Here is a 13,692-nt window from a genome sequence, read left to right on the forward strand (position 1 = left end):
CCGGTGCGGACGCGAGGGCAGGTGCGCGGCAGCGAGGCTACCTGTGGCCGGAGCGGTGGAGGGCGGGGTGAAAGGTGATGAAGTCGAGCGAAAAGGGCGACGACGTGGACAAGCTCTGAGACGGGCGACGGCCACCGGGATCCTGCTAGCTTCCTGCTCGGACAGATCCCGGGTCCGTCTCCGCCCGCCGGCCGGCGCCCAGCCGAGTCCCCTGCCCCGCCGCGCGCACGTCACGGCTACGGAGCGCCCAAGGGGGCGGGGGCGCCGCGGGCCGGGGCGGGACGACCGGGCGCGCGGGCGCACGGGCGCGCGCTCCGGGAAAGGGCTCTCGGCGCCCGCGGCCGCCCCACCCCTCCGCTCTCCCTGGGCCCGCAGCGCAGAGCCTCCGGGGCTGAGGTGGGCGCGCTAGAGCGCGAGAAGGGACCGCCTCGGGCGCCGCCGACAGTCCTTGTTCCTCCCCGTGCGAGACGGCCTCCTTCGCCGCGGTGGTCTCAGCCCTTGCAAAGCAAGTTCTCTCCGGTCTGGATTCGGTGACCGTGCAGTCCGGCGGAGGTGACCGTGTTCAGGCGGAGGGGCGAGGACCCCGCGTTTTAGTAGAGGATGGGCAGGAACGACGCCGCGTTGTTGCAGAGGGAAGAACGGCTGCTGACTAGGCTCCGGTCCGGCTCTGCTTGGCGGAGGGGGGACGGGGGCCGCTGGGCTGCGCTGCGGTGGGAGCAACCTTGCTATTCTGCTTTGGGTAGGAGAGGGTCCGAAATGGAAATTTTGTATTTCTCTGGCGGCCGGACCACATTTACTTACTAGAACCCGATCTGTTCTGTCGTTTAAATTTTACTGGTTTTGTAAGTGACATACTGTGAATCATATTTGAAAATTAAATACGAAGTAGCTATGCAAAATTGAATTAGATGATGAAAACACGGGTCGCCTTTACAACGAAAAGAAGCTTAAGAAAAGGCAATGGTAATGATTGATTGTAATGCTAAATGTCTCCGGTGAAAAAAGTTAAGAGTATCTACACATGAGAATTACACTTTTTTCCTTAAAGTTTCGGAGTAGCAGCTAGGAAACCAGGAAATCTATAAGATTCTGATGAGACAAGTTTCAGATACTCAGTTTTTCCACGATTCTTTTGGTGGGAAAGCTAAGTTATGGTGAGAAATTTTAGCATACAACTAAAACAAGAAAATACAGGGAATAAAATAGGGAAGTGAGAAAGAGGAAGAGAAACCAAGAGAGGAAATAATTTACAGCAATCACAGAAATTTAATTCCTGATTGCCAGGAGGTAAATCTTATAAAACTACATTTAAAAACAAATTGGAAAAAAAGAACAAGGAGAGAGTAATTTCAGTTCACTGTTTTGATTTCATTTTGGATTTAAGATTAAAAGGCTATGGCAGACCAATAGAAGCTGATATAGTTTATTGCGAGTAATAACTTGTGATTTTTTCTCTCTCGCTCTCCTTTTTCCCCACTTCTATTACAGGGTCCCTTTGTTTCAAGCTCCATATATCTCGAATGTATCCAATTCTTCCTAATAGCCACTAACATTATCTTATTTCAAGCCACCATCATTTCAAATTTTGCATACTGGTTTAGCCACCTAACCATTTAACCAGGCTGCAATCCTGTCCCCTTCTAATCCGGTCTCTACATTGCCACCAGGTTTATATTTTATAAAAGTCTACATACTCCTCTTTTTAAACTCCTGTAGTGATATTCTACTACCCTTAGTATAAAATCCAAATTAATTAAGATGTGTTATGTGATCCTTATACTGTTTTTGTTGAAGAAGCACAGTGGGGATTTCTCTTCCCTTTTCTCTTAATTGCATTTTAATGCCTTTTCATTGTTCCTCAGTTCATCACTGTCCTAAACCCCCCCTAAAGCTGTCCTAAACCGGGCTTCTTCACACAGTTACTTGCTTGTCTTTGGAATCATTTGCATTTTGGACCACTGTCTCAGCCCTGCTTACCTATCCAATCTCATTTCCACCCACTGCCTTTCTCCATTTCTTGTACTTTACACAAACCATTTTGAAGTGCTGATGTGTTCAGAAAAGACAGTTATGCCCTTTTTGATATTGGAGTGTTGCCAGGCTAAATCCAATGAATCCTTTAGAACAAAAACTATTTGTCCCCTCTAAGAAGTTTTCCCGGGGCACCTGATTGACTCAGTGAGAAGAGCATGCAGCTCTTGATCTCAGGGTGGTGAGTTCAAGCCCCACCTTGTGTGTAGAGATTACCTAAATAAAAAAATAAACTTTAAAAAAGGGAGAAGAAAGAGAAGTTTTCATTAACCCCCTTATCCAAAGCTTAGGTGCAATTTGGTGGTCTTTTTCATCTCTCTCTTAGCACTCGTTGCACATACCTTTTCCAATACTTATTTCACTATTGATACTTTACGTATCCCGCAACTGAACACAGCATCTAAACTCTTCACACTGCCTCTGCTCTTTCTAGTCCGTTCTCTTTCCACTCCTAGAGTTATCCCTCCTCTTAAATCTGATTATGTCATCTCCTCTACCAAATCCTGATGACTTTCAAATCAGTTAAAACTCATTTATATGATTACAGAATCCTTCACAATCCTGAACTTACCCTGACTGCAAACATGCCCAGTCCTTTTATAATGCTCCTCTCAGCCATCAAAACTCAGTCTGTTATTTCCTTTGTCCTGACTCTGGCAGAATTTGTTTTTCTTTTCTCTGTTTTCCAAAACACCCACTTTACACCTATATTGTAGCACTTATTAAATGGTATTATCATTACATTTTTATATTTATGTTTCCCTCTAACAACTCTCCGAAATACTAAGCTTTTTCATTAGAAATTTTGCCTATTATTCTTTTCTTATTCCTAGAGATGAGCACAATACCTCGCTCACTGAATTATAGTAACTGCTGAAATGTATTGAATGTTGCATGCTTGTACTATACCAAGCACTTTACATAAATTATCCCAATAAATTCTCAGAGGCCTATAAGGTAATACAATGAGGATGTGCTTTTTGCCTGCCTAGCTTCTTAAGTCCCATTCTATTTGTGGAGAATTCTTAATTTTTTTAAAAAAAAAATTTTTAAAGATTTTATTTATTTATTTATTTATTTATTTATTTATTTATTTATTTATTTATTTATTTATCAGAGAGGGAAAGTGGCAGACAGAGGGAGAAGTAGGCTCCCCACTGAGCAAGGAGCCCAATGCAGGGAGCCCAATCGGACTCAATCCCAAGGACCGTAGGATCATGACCTGAGCTGAAGGCAGATGCTTAACCAACTGAGCCACCCAGGCGTCCCAAGAATTCTTAATTTTGAGTCTTGGTGGGAGCAGGGCCCACCTCACACTTTGGAAATTGAGTTTGGCCAAAGAACTTCTCCCCATTATCTGGCAACTATGGCATAGTGATGGCATGAGACCTAGGTTAGCTCAGTTGGATGCTCTCACCTGAAACTTGATATCTGGACAACATGATGCAAACATGCAGAGATAGAGATAATTCACAGTGGTGTAGATAACTGTGGCAACCTAGGTCTGGTCACGACAGTGCTGACAGTGTCATCCTAAATGAATGGTCCTGCACATCTTACACAATTCTCCATCATCCCCAGTGATTGTGTGAGCTACATGATACTTTTCCAATACATTCTTCTGGATAATTTAGCCAGAGTTTGTTTCCGTTGCTTTCAACCAAGAACCCCAATTAATATAGAAAAGTTCTATCATTATCCTTATCTTACAAAAAGGAATAAATAGGTGCTCAAATGCTTAGTTAATGAATTAGTGAAGTATTTGCAACACTATAACTTCTAAAAGAAATGTTTTCATTGCCTCAGTTATCAGTAACGTTGCACTAATAGTAATCATCTGGAATTTATAGGGAAATAAATTACAGGAAAGAGGCAGATCCCTAAAGAGATAGTCTTGGGATTTTTTCCTTAGGATATATCGTAGCCCATCTTCATACATCATCAACATCTGCATCTCCCATACTTTATCATGAAAAACTAATGTTTGATGATCCCTGTAAAGTCATAAATGATTTTGTTAAAAAGATTGAATGATGTTTTAAACATCATTCCTGAACTTACCCTAGAAAGAAAGTAGCCTAATATATTTTAGAAATATTTTCAATATAAAAGACTAAAATTAAGGCTGAAATATCATTTATCAACAGATACTTTGTCGGATTTTTTTTCGTGGAGTCCAACGTGGGCCTTGAACCCACAACCCTGATATCAAGAGTCGGGCGATTAATTGACTGAGCCCCAACAGGTACTTTAAAATTTTTTTCTTTTTTTTTTTTTTAAAGATTTTATTTATTTATTTGACAAAGATAGAGACAGCCAGCGAGAGAGGGAACACAGCAGGGGGAGTGGGAGAGGAAGAAGCAGGCTCATAGCGAAGGAGCCTGATGTGGGGCTCAATCCCATAACGCCGAGATCACACCCTGAGCCGAAGGCAGACGCTTAACTGCTGTGCCACCCAGGCGCCCCTAAAATTTTTTTCTTAACCAGATCACCACACATTTTTTATCATTCTGTCTCCTGGAAATTTCTGTAACTATGGTTTCCCTTATTTAAACTCCCAACTAGTTTTTCCTGAATTGTTCTAGTAGCATTATACTTAAAACTGAAACAATGCACAAGTGTGACCAAAGATCATCACCTCAAACACTTAACTGTCAAATGTCTTAAAAACAATCTTCCAAGGGCACCTGGCTGGCTCAGTCAGTAGAGTACGCAACTCTTGATATCAGGCTTTTACATTAGAGCCCCACGTTGGGTGCAGAGATTACTTAAAATCTTAAAAAGAAAAAACCTGGGGTGCCTGGGTAGCTCAGTCAGTTGAGCGCCCAACTCTTGATTTCTGCTCGGGTCATGATCTCAGGGTCTCGAGATTGAGCCTCACTTCAGGCGCCACACTCAGTGGGGAGTCTGTTGGGGTTCTCTCTCTCCCTCTCCCTGTAGCCCTCCCTCTACCCCTCCACACATGCTTTCTCTCTCTCTCTCTCTAAAATAAATAAATCTTTTTTTAGAAAAATCTTCCATCTAATTTGCCATATTCAGTGATCTTCAGCTCAATGCAGTAATTTGTAAAAGGACAAAGAAGAGTCAGTTATTTTTTTCAGACTTAAATGGGTTAGATATAACCTGACCAAATTGTAGAAATTAAAAGAAAGCAAATGAGTGAAGGCATTCTGGAAGTGCAGAATTACATTTAAACGTATATAAATGAAGTGAATAGTGTGAGAAGGAAACAGGTTCCAGGTCTGGCTCTCCGGGCCTGTGACCTGTATAAGTCATTTGATCTCACTGAGACTCAATTTACTCATCAATAAAATAGCAATGATAATAATACCTCCTGCTCAGGGAAATGATTAAATAAGAGAATGCAAAAATGAAAGCATTTTGCAAACTAAAAAGAAGTTTACAAACAACATAGTACAAATCCCACCAATAGGTAATGTAAACAAATACATTTAAAAGAATACACCCATGATTAATTTTGAATTTGCTACATGCTAGAGAAGGTTGTAAATATATATATATACACATATATATATATGTGTATATATATATACATATATATATGTGTATATATATATATATTTGAGCAAGAAAAAAATCTTTAAAAATAAAATCAATGCTAAAACTTATTTGAAATTAGCTTTGTTTTAAACAGTATAGTTAGTATAAGAAGTCAATTATAGAATTTCTTTTTATATTGTTTTGATGAATTCTGAGTACTAAAAAATTCATAGAAACTTATGTAAAAACATATAACTTCTAAAAATTGTTCCTAGGCTACAGAAGTCTTCCTGCTATAGTTTAGGAATATAATGAGAAAAGTAGTTGAATATCTGTTTTTCTTGCATATTACAAATAAATGATTATACTTGAATTTATGGGTATTATCTAATTTTAAAAATCAAATGAACAATTTAAAGAAGCTTTGAGAAAGTAGAAAAACAAGACCAAATTAAATTTTAAGACAGGAAACCATAAATATATATGTTATAAATAGATGATCTGCATAAAGAATTCAGGGTCGCAATTCAGAAAGTTCCATTCTCCAAATCCTACATAAGTAGTTCAGAAAATACACCAAAAAGGGGCGCCTGGGTAGCGCAGTCGTTAAAGCGTCTGCCTTCGGCTCAGGGCGTGATCCCGGCGTTATGGGATCGAGCCCCACATCGGGCTCCTCCACCATGAGCCTGCTTCTTCCTCTCCCACTCTCCCTGCTGTGTTCCCTCTCTCGCTGGCTGTCTCTGTCAAATAAATAAATAAAATTTAAAAAAAAAAAAAAAGAAAGAAAATACACCAAAGAATTAGTGGTGTTTAAAATCTGCAAAATTATATTTTTATAAATCTCTACTTGGTTATAAGTTAATCATTTTCAGTGATTGGTTGGTACGTTCTTAGTTAGACATTATCATTAATATGATTCAACCCTTAGATTGAATTTAATGCCCACTGAGATATTTTGTGCAGATCTTTATGTTAGTACACTTCATATTATACTGAATGTCTTCTTTACACGTCTGTGAGCTCACTGAGATATTACCTATCTTTGGACATCTAGAATCAGCCTGAGCATAAAAGGCATGCACTCAGTACATACTTGTGGAATGGAACTGAGCTGAACGAACTTGAGCTCTGGCATGTCCATACTCTTGAGAGTGGAGGTCCTTCAGAAATGAGTTTTTTAGGACATTTTAAAACTTTGTCATTAGAGATGAGGGGCTTTGCCCAATTCTCCATGGGAATATGGAATTTCAATTTAAATCACTATTCCACAGATGATTCAATATTTATAAAGAATATATACATTTTATCTAATTTTTCTAAAATGCAATTTCACAATACTTATCATTTTTATTTTCACCAGTTATCCTTCAGTTTCACGTGTTAAACATTTGTGATATTGCTATCTTATAAACAATGTCAAAATGAAAATAAATCGTATCTTCTCTAAAAGTTATGAATTAAATATTCAAAGTTGATATTATACAATATAAAATTACTATATATAACATTTAAAAACAACAAAAGATTTGGTGTGGGGAGTACTGTTTAAACAAATCCGTGATACACAACAGTCTTCTGAAAAAAATGCTTGTTGAATAAATGAAAACACTGGTAGTGGCTGTTTTCTTGCTTTAAAAATAGTAGTTTCTTGAAATAGCTCAAGGAAGTATCAAGTAATCACTGACCAGGAAGTGTCTAATATGTCAGTTAAATATTATCCTACAGTTAACAATAAACGTAAGTTTGAAGAGAACAAAGTATTAAATGTCTTCACAGAGTAATAACCTGAGTTCAATCACATAGGCTTTATTGAGATTTACCAAATGATTATTATATTAGTTAGCCTTTGCTGTGTAGCCAACCAAATTTCAATGGCATATAACAAAAAGCATTGATTTTTCTCCTGGGCAAGTGTATAGTTCTCCTGGGACAACTCTAATTCAGGCTGCTGGTAAATTCAGCTCTGTTGTAGTGTCTCATTGGGGTTCAAGATGAAGGTCCAGTGATACTCTCCTCGGGTCAGAGGTCAGAAACATACTGTGTCTCTTAAAGTCTAAACTCAGAATTGGCACACTGCTACTTCTGCCCACATTCTATTGGCCAGAGAAAGTCAGATGAGCAAACCCAGCATCAATGGGCAGGATGAATAGTCTTATCATGAATGTGTAGGTAATGAATGCTTGCTCAACAATAATCAGATAATCTAAATAATTTATCTAGTTTATTAGTTATTCAAAATGATGTATTAAAAAGGGTTAGAAGATTAAGAAGAGGTATGTGGCAGGCTTTGGGATGCTGGTGATGTTCTATTTTTTACCTCGGTGGTGATTACACAGGTGGGTTCCCTTGGCTATATAATCATTGAGCTATACATTCATTCCTAATCTGTATAATTCATGATATACTTCAAAAAGAAGCTTATATTTAAAAAATTAAAAATGTTCAGTATTTTTTTTAGGTTTCTGAATTTTTAGTTACTTTCTCTTAGAAAAGTCATGAATGACATGATTCTTGAATAGAAAAGTTCTTTTTTAAAAATTAGGGTGAGATGAGACACCTGGCTGGCCCTGTCAGTAGAGCATTCAATTCTTCATCTCGGGGTTGTGAGTACAAGCCCTATGTTGGGGGAAAAGCTTAACGACTGAGCCACCCAGGCACCCCTAGAAGAAAGGAGCATTAAACAGAATATGTAGAAACTTATAAGCTTGCCTTCTACATAATTTATTTCATTAATTAATTACTTAGCCTCCTACTATGTATTACATACTGCTAAGTGCTGGGGATATAATGGTGAGCAAAAAGAGACACAATCTGCCTTGTGTAGCTTCCTTTTCTTTCTTTTTTTAATTTTAATTTTATCTTTTTTGAAGATTTTTATTTCTTTGTTTGACAGAGAGAGAGACAGCGAGAGATGGAACACAAGAAGGGGGAGTGGGAGAGGGAGAAGCAGGCTCCCAGCAGAGGAGCCTGACATGGGGCTCGATCCCAGAACGCTGGGATCATGCCCTGAGGCGAAGACAGACATATAACGACTGCGGCACCCAGGCGCCCCCAAACTGAAATTTCAGAAATAAATATTTAGTAATATGATTTAACATATGACAAGATAGAAATTTGTTCTACTATCAAAAAGGATTTTTAATAAATGATGCTGGCAGAATGACTATCTGGAGGAAAATAAAATTCTCAAGACAATAACCCATGTATCTCTTGTATTATACACAAATAAATGACAGTTTTATTACTTACATTCGAAAAAAAATCTTGTGAGAAACATGTGACTATATGTATTGTCATGAGTCAAGAAGGAGCTTGTTATTCAAGACTGAAAACTCAGAAAATGAATAAAAATAAAAATTTTGGTATGAAAAATATACTACCAAGTCTATAGACAAATAATAGATTATGAAAAGATACACATATAACATAGATGACAATGTAATATGCATAAGGCTTAAGTATTAATAGAAAAAAAGAAAAAGATTACTACTACTCTAATGGAAAAATGGACAGATGATAGGCACAGCCATTACAAAAAAAAAAAAGCCAAACTTTACAGATCAGGGAAATGCAAATCAAAGTAATAATGAAACAGAGCTATTCTATGACCCAACAATTGCACTACTGGGTATTTACCCCAAAGATACAGAGGTAGTGAAACAAAGGGGCGCGTGCACCCCCATGTCCATAGCAGCAATGTCCACAATAGCCAAACTGTGGAGGAGCCAAGATGTCCATCAACAGATGAATGGATAAAGAAGATGTGATATATATATATATATACACACACATACACACACACAATGGAATACTACTCAGCCATCAGAAAGGATCAATACCTACCATCTACATCAACATGGGTGGAACTGGAGGGTATTATGCTAAGTGAAATAAGTCAATCAGATGGTTTCACTCATATGTCGGAATATAAGAAATAGTGCAGAGGAATATAGGGAAGGGAGGGAAAACTGAAGGGAAGAAATCAGAGAGGGAGACAAAGCATGAGAGACTCTGGACTCTGGGAAACAAGCTGAGGGTTGCTGGAGGGGAGGTGGAGGGATGGGGTAACTGGGTGATGGGCATTAAGGAGGGTACGTGATGTGGTGACCACTGGGTGTTATACACAACTGATGTATTATTGAACACTGTATCTGAAACTAGTGATGTACTATATGTTGGCTAATTGAATTTAAACAAACAAAAAACTAAAGTAATAATGAAAACAGCTTTATATGCACAAGACTTATGAAAGTAAAGAGAGCTATGATACTTATTGCTGTTGGGGATGCAGAAAAAAATATATTTTCATAAATTGCTGGAGGAAATGTAAATCATTTGGAATACAAGCTGATAATATCTATAAAAACTAAAAATACATATTATCTTTCATCCAGCAATCCCTGGGAATACATTCCAAAGAAATAAAACTACCAGTGTATAAAGAAATAAACACAAGAGAATATATTACATGCTCACAGTTGCAAAAAACTGGAAACAAAAGCAAATGCCCGATAGTAGTGTGGTAGTCACTTAAGTTGCTAAAAGAGTATTTGTCTCATTCTGGAAATATGATAAGAGTGAACTTCTTTATTCCTTTTGAAATTAGGAGTGTCACCTAACCAGCTTTGGCTAGTACAGTGTGAATGAGGTGATGTGCCCCTTCTGGGTAGAAGCTTTAAGTCACTGTGCTGCTCACCATGTTCTCGTCCCACTCTGTAGCGGCCATTGAAACCTGTACCAGTCTAGAGCTTCATCAGCCTGGTAGCTGAGTAACTAATAAGCAGAACTCTCCTCCCTTCCTCATTTGGACATGTAGCATGGCCAAAGAAAGAAAACTTTTTTGGGAGGGTAAGCTGCTAAGATCTTGTAATCGTTAACAATAGCATTCACCAAGCATATCAGGACTGATAGAATAAAGGGATAAATAATGGCCCATCATATAATTGACTTTGACTTTGATTATACTAGATAGCTTGGATAGATTTTCATAAGATATTGCTGACACAAAAGAAGGATACTGAAAAATGTTTATATAATTATCCCAGTTTTTATAAGGAAACAATACATCTTTATACATATATTACTATATGTAGAGATTATATGAACACGGGGAATAATACGAAAACAGACAAAGTTGTTAAAATAGGTCATAAAGGAAAGATAAATCCAGACCATATTAAAGAAGAGCAAAGCTATGCGGTGTGACCACATGCCTCAGTTATTCACGTTTAATTACAAATAAAGTACTATTGAGTAGATATGATCAAGTAATTTCACAAAGTATTTCATTGATTCCAAGATGTTCTGATGCTTGGAGCTTTCTCAGTCTTACCTGCATCAGGAGGTTTTCACACACCTGACTGAAAATGCTATCAAGAAGAAACACATTAGTGTTTCTCGAAAGTGTGGTCTTGCCAGGAAATTAGAAATGCAAATTTACAGGTCCCACTGAAGACAATCCTGAATCAGAAACTGGGGATGGGGCTCAGTAAATGTCTTTTATCAAGACTTTCAGGTGATTCTGATGCAAACTTGTCACTTACTTGATAAAATGTAGCTTTAACAGAGGTTAAAATGTTTTCTAAAAAATCTAATCTTAGAAATAAGGTAAATGATGGGGTGCCTGGGTGGCTCGGTCATTAAGCATCTGCCTTTGGCTCAGGGCGTGATCCCAGCGTTCTGGGATGGAGCCCCACATCAGGCTCATCCACTGGGAGCCTGCTTCTTCCTCTCCCACTCCCCCTGCCTGTGTTCCCTCTCTCGCTGGCTGTCTCTGTGTCAAATAAATAAATAAAATCTTAAATAAAAAAAAGAAATAAGGTAAATGATCATTTTAACACACTGTCCTCTTTGCTAATTCCATTTGGCAAATGCTTTTCTTACTTTGAATATAAATTCCCAATGATCAGATCTGATTGGCTTTGTTTTTCATCTGGTAGGTCATACTACTACAAACTAACTTTCCTTGAAATTAGGTGTCCACCTTAAACCCAAATTAGCTAAGACAAAAGGAGACGTAATGAAGAGAGCAAGTGATATAAAACACAGCTAGGTTACAGGTGCTTTGGACAGTTTCTCTAAGAAGTGTGTTTAGAAATGTCAGGCAACAATAGACCTAGTAAAACTGTTTTAATTTTACTTTGGTAAGGTAGTTTTCCTGTTAAGACAATAGAATATTGATATTTTATGCTAATTTTACTTTTTTATTGTTTATATTTTAAAAATAAAATGCTTTGGGGACACCTGGGTGGCTGTCAGTTAAGCGTCTGCCTTTGGCTCAGGTCAAGATCCCAGGGTCCTGGGATTGAGTCTCACGTTGGGCTCCTTTCTGTGGGAAGCCTGCTTCTTCCTCTTGTGCTCTCTCTCTAACAAATAAAATCTTAAAAAATATATATAACACTTTGGTGTTTAAAATTTTTAAGTATTTTTTCTTTGGTAGTTTCACGTTTTATAATTTTTTTGTTTTGTTATTTTTTTATTTGTTTTAGATTTGTTTATTTGAGAGAGAGAACATGAGTGAGAGAGCACGCAAAGGAGCATGAGCAGGGAGAGCAGCAGAGAAAAAGGGAGAAGCAGACTCCCCGTTGATCAGGGAGCCAGATGTGGGGCTTGGTCCCACGACCCTGAGATCATGACCGAAGCTGAAGGCAGACACCCAACTGACTGAGCCACCTAGGCACCCTAATAATTTTTTAAAAATCAATTTTCTGTCAATAATATCTTCAGCTAATCATTTTCTGTCAATTTTGCAGTTGTATATTGCATTGATATTTAAGTATTTTTTCAAATCTGCACTTTAATATTACTGAATTCGGTTTTTCATTTTTTTTCTGAGTAAGCTCTATGCCTAAGCTTGAACTCAAGACCCTGAGATCAAGAGTCACATGCTCAACCAACTGAGCCAGCCGGGCATCCCTACATTTACGTATTTTTGATAATCATCTGTTCATAAAGAAAACCACCAAGTTTTGACTGGAACAAAGGAACATTCTTTCCTGTTCTTACTGCATTTTTTTTTTTTTAAATGATCTCTACACCCACCATGGGGCTCAAACTCACAACCCTGAGATCAAGAGTTGCCTGCTCCAGCGACTGAACCAGCCGGTCATCCCTTGTTTCACATTTCTAAAAGGAACTTTTCAAATGAAATATCCGAATTATGTCTTATTGTTTTAGCATTCCTATGATCATAGGCATAATTGTATTCTATACTCTAGCTATAGTAATTCATAATTACTAGAATACAGGCTTGTGTTTATTCTTGGCCCCCTCTAACACTTTCATTCTTGCCATTGGGATCTTGTCAACATTTATAGTTGATCATGTTATTCCTTTGCTTAAAATGCTTCAGTGACTTTTTGGATAGTGACCAAAATTTTGAACATGTCTTCAAGGCACTGCATGATCAGGTCCCAGCTTACCCTTCCACCTTACTCTTACCTCCAGTTATACAGGCCTTCTTTAATTTTATTTTTAAAATTATGGAAATGTTTAAACATACTAAAAAATAAATTCTATGATCCCCCATGCAACAATTTCCAAAATAAAGATTTAGCTACATTTCTTTTTTTTTTTTTTTTTTAAAGATTTTATTTATTTGAAGAAGAGAGCATGAGAGAGCACATGCAGTGGAGAGAGGGAGAAGCAGGCTGCCCATCGAGCAAGGAGCCTGATGCAGGGCTTGATCCCAGGACCTGGGGATCATGACCTGAGCCAAAGGCAGCCACTTAGCTGACTGAGCCACCCAGGCACCCCAGCCATATTTCATTCTAAGAAAATATGGACATCTTATTTATTTTCATCGTCTTTTATTTAGCCAGGCTAACCTAGATTCTAGGGTGAGATGGTAGGTATGTCCAAAGCCCAGCCTTGCTGGGGAATCTCGTTCTTTGGACCTCAGTCTGTTCCTCTGTAAACTGGGAGTAATAACAGTACATACTTCATATGGTCATTGTGAAGAATGAATTCATACATTTAAAGAGCTGAGAACTCTGTCTGGCATATATAGTAGGTGCTTAATAAATGAGGCCATTATCATTTAGGACAGTGATACATCTCTCTACCTCAGGGTCTTTCCACAGCCAACAAGTACTAGTCTTCACTTGGCCTCTCAGACTTTGTTCAGTTTGTCTACCAATAATTCAAATGTAACATCTTCAG

General features: G+C 38.3%; 1 protein-coding gene and 1 long non-coding RNA gene across 6 annotated transcripts in view; one reads left to right on the forward strand and one right to left on the reverse strand.

Moving 5' to 3' along the window:
* The window catches only part of MYO6 (myosin VI), a 138,279-nt gene extending 138,049 nt beyond the window's left edge, over positions 1–230 (reverse strand). For 4 of the 5 annotated variants that reach the window (XM_087856941.1, XM_087856940.1, XM_045803942.2 and 1 more), the window contains exon 1: positions 2–230. The gene's annotated coding sequence lies outside the window, so the exon portion shown is untranslated. The remainder of the gene's footprint in view (position 1) is intronic. The other variant, XM_045803960.2, reaches the window with a different exon arrangement.
* Positions 231–324: 94 nt separating this feature from the next.
* LOC148107495 (uncharacterized) lies at positions 325–8,726 on the forward strand. Its single transcript, XR_015722246.1, has 3 exons — positions 325–739; positions 4,179–4,276; positions 8,426–8,726. It is a non-coding gene; the product is annotated as an uncharacterized LOC148107495 (long non-coding RNA).
* The last annotated feature ends 4,966 nt before the right edge of the window (positions 8,727–13,692 follow it).

Source organism: Ursus americanus, chromosome 29 (assembly GCF_024610735.1).
Source record: "Ursus americanus isolate L20-20 chromosome 29, mUrsAme1.1.p, whole genome shotgun sequence".
In the NCBI taxonomy this organism is placed as follows: Eukaryota; Metazoa; Chordata; class Mammalia; order Carnivora; family Ursidae; genus Ursus; species Ursus americanus.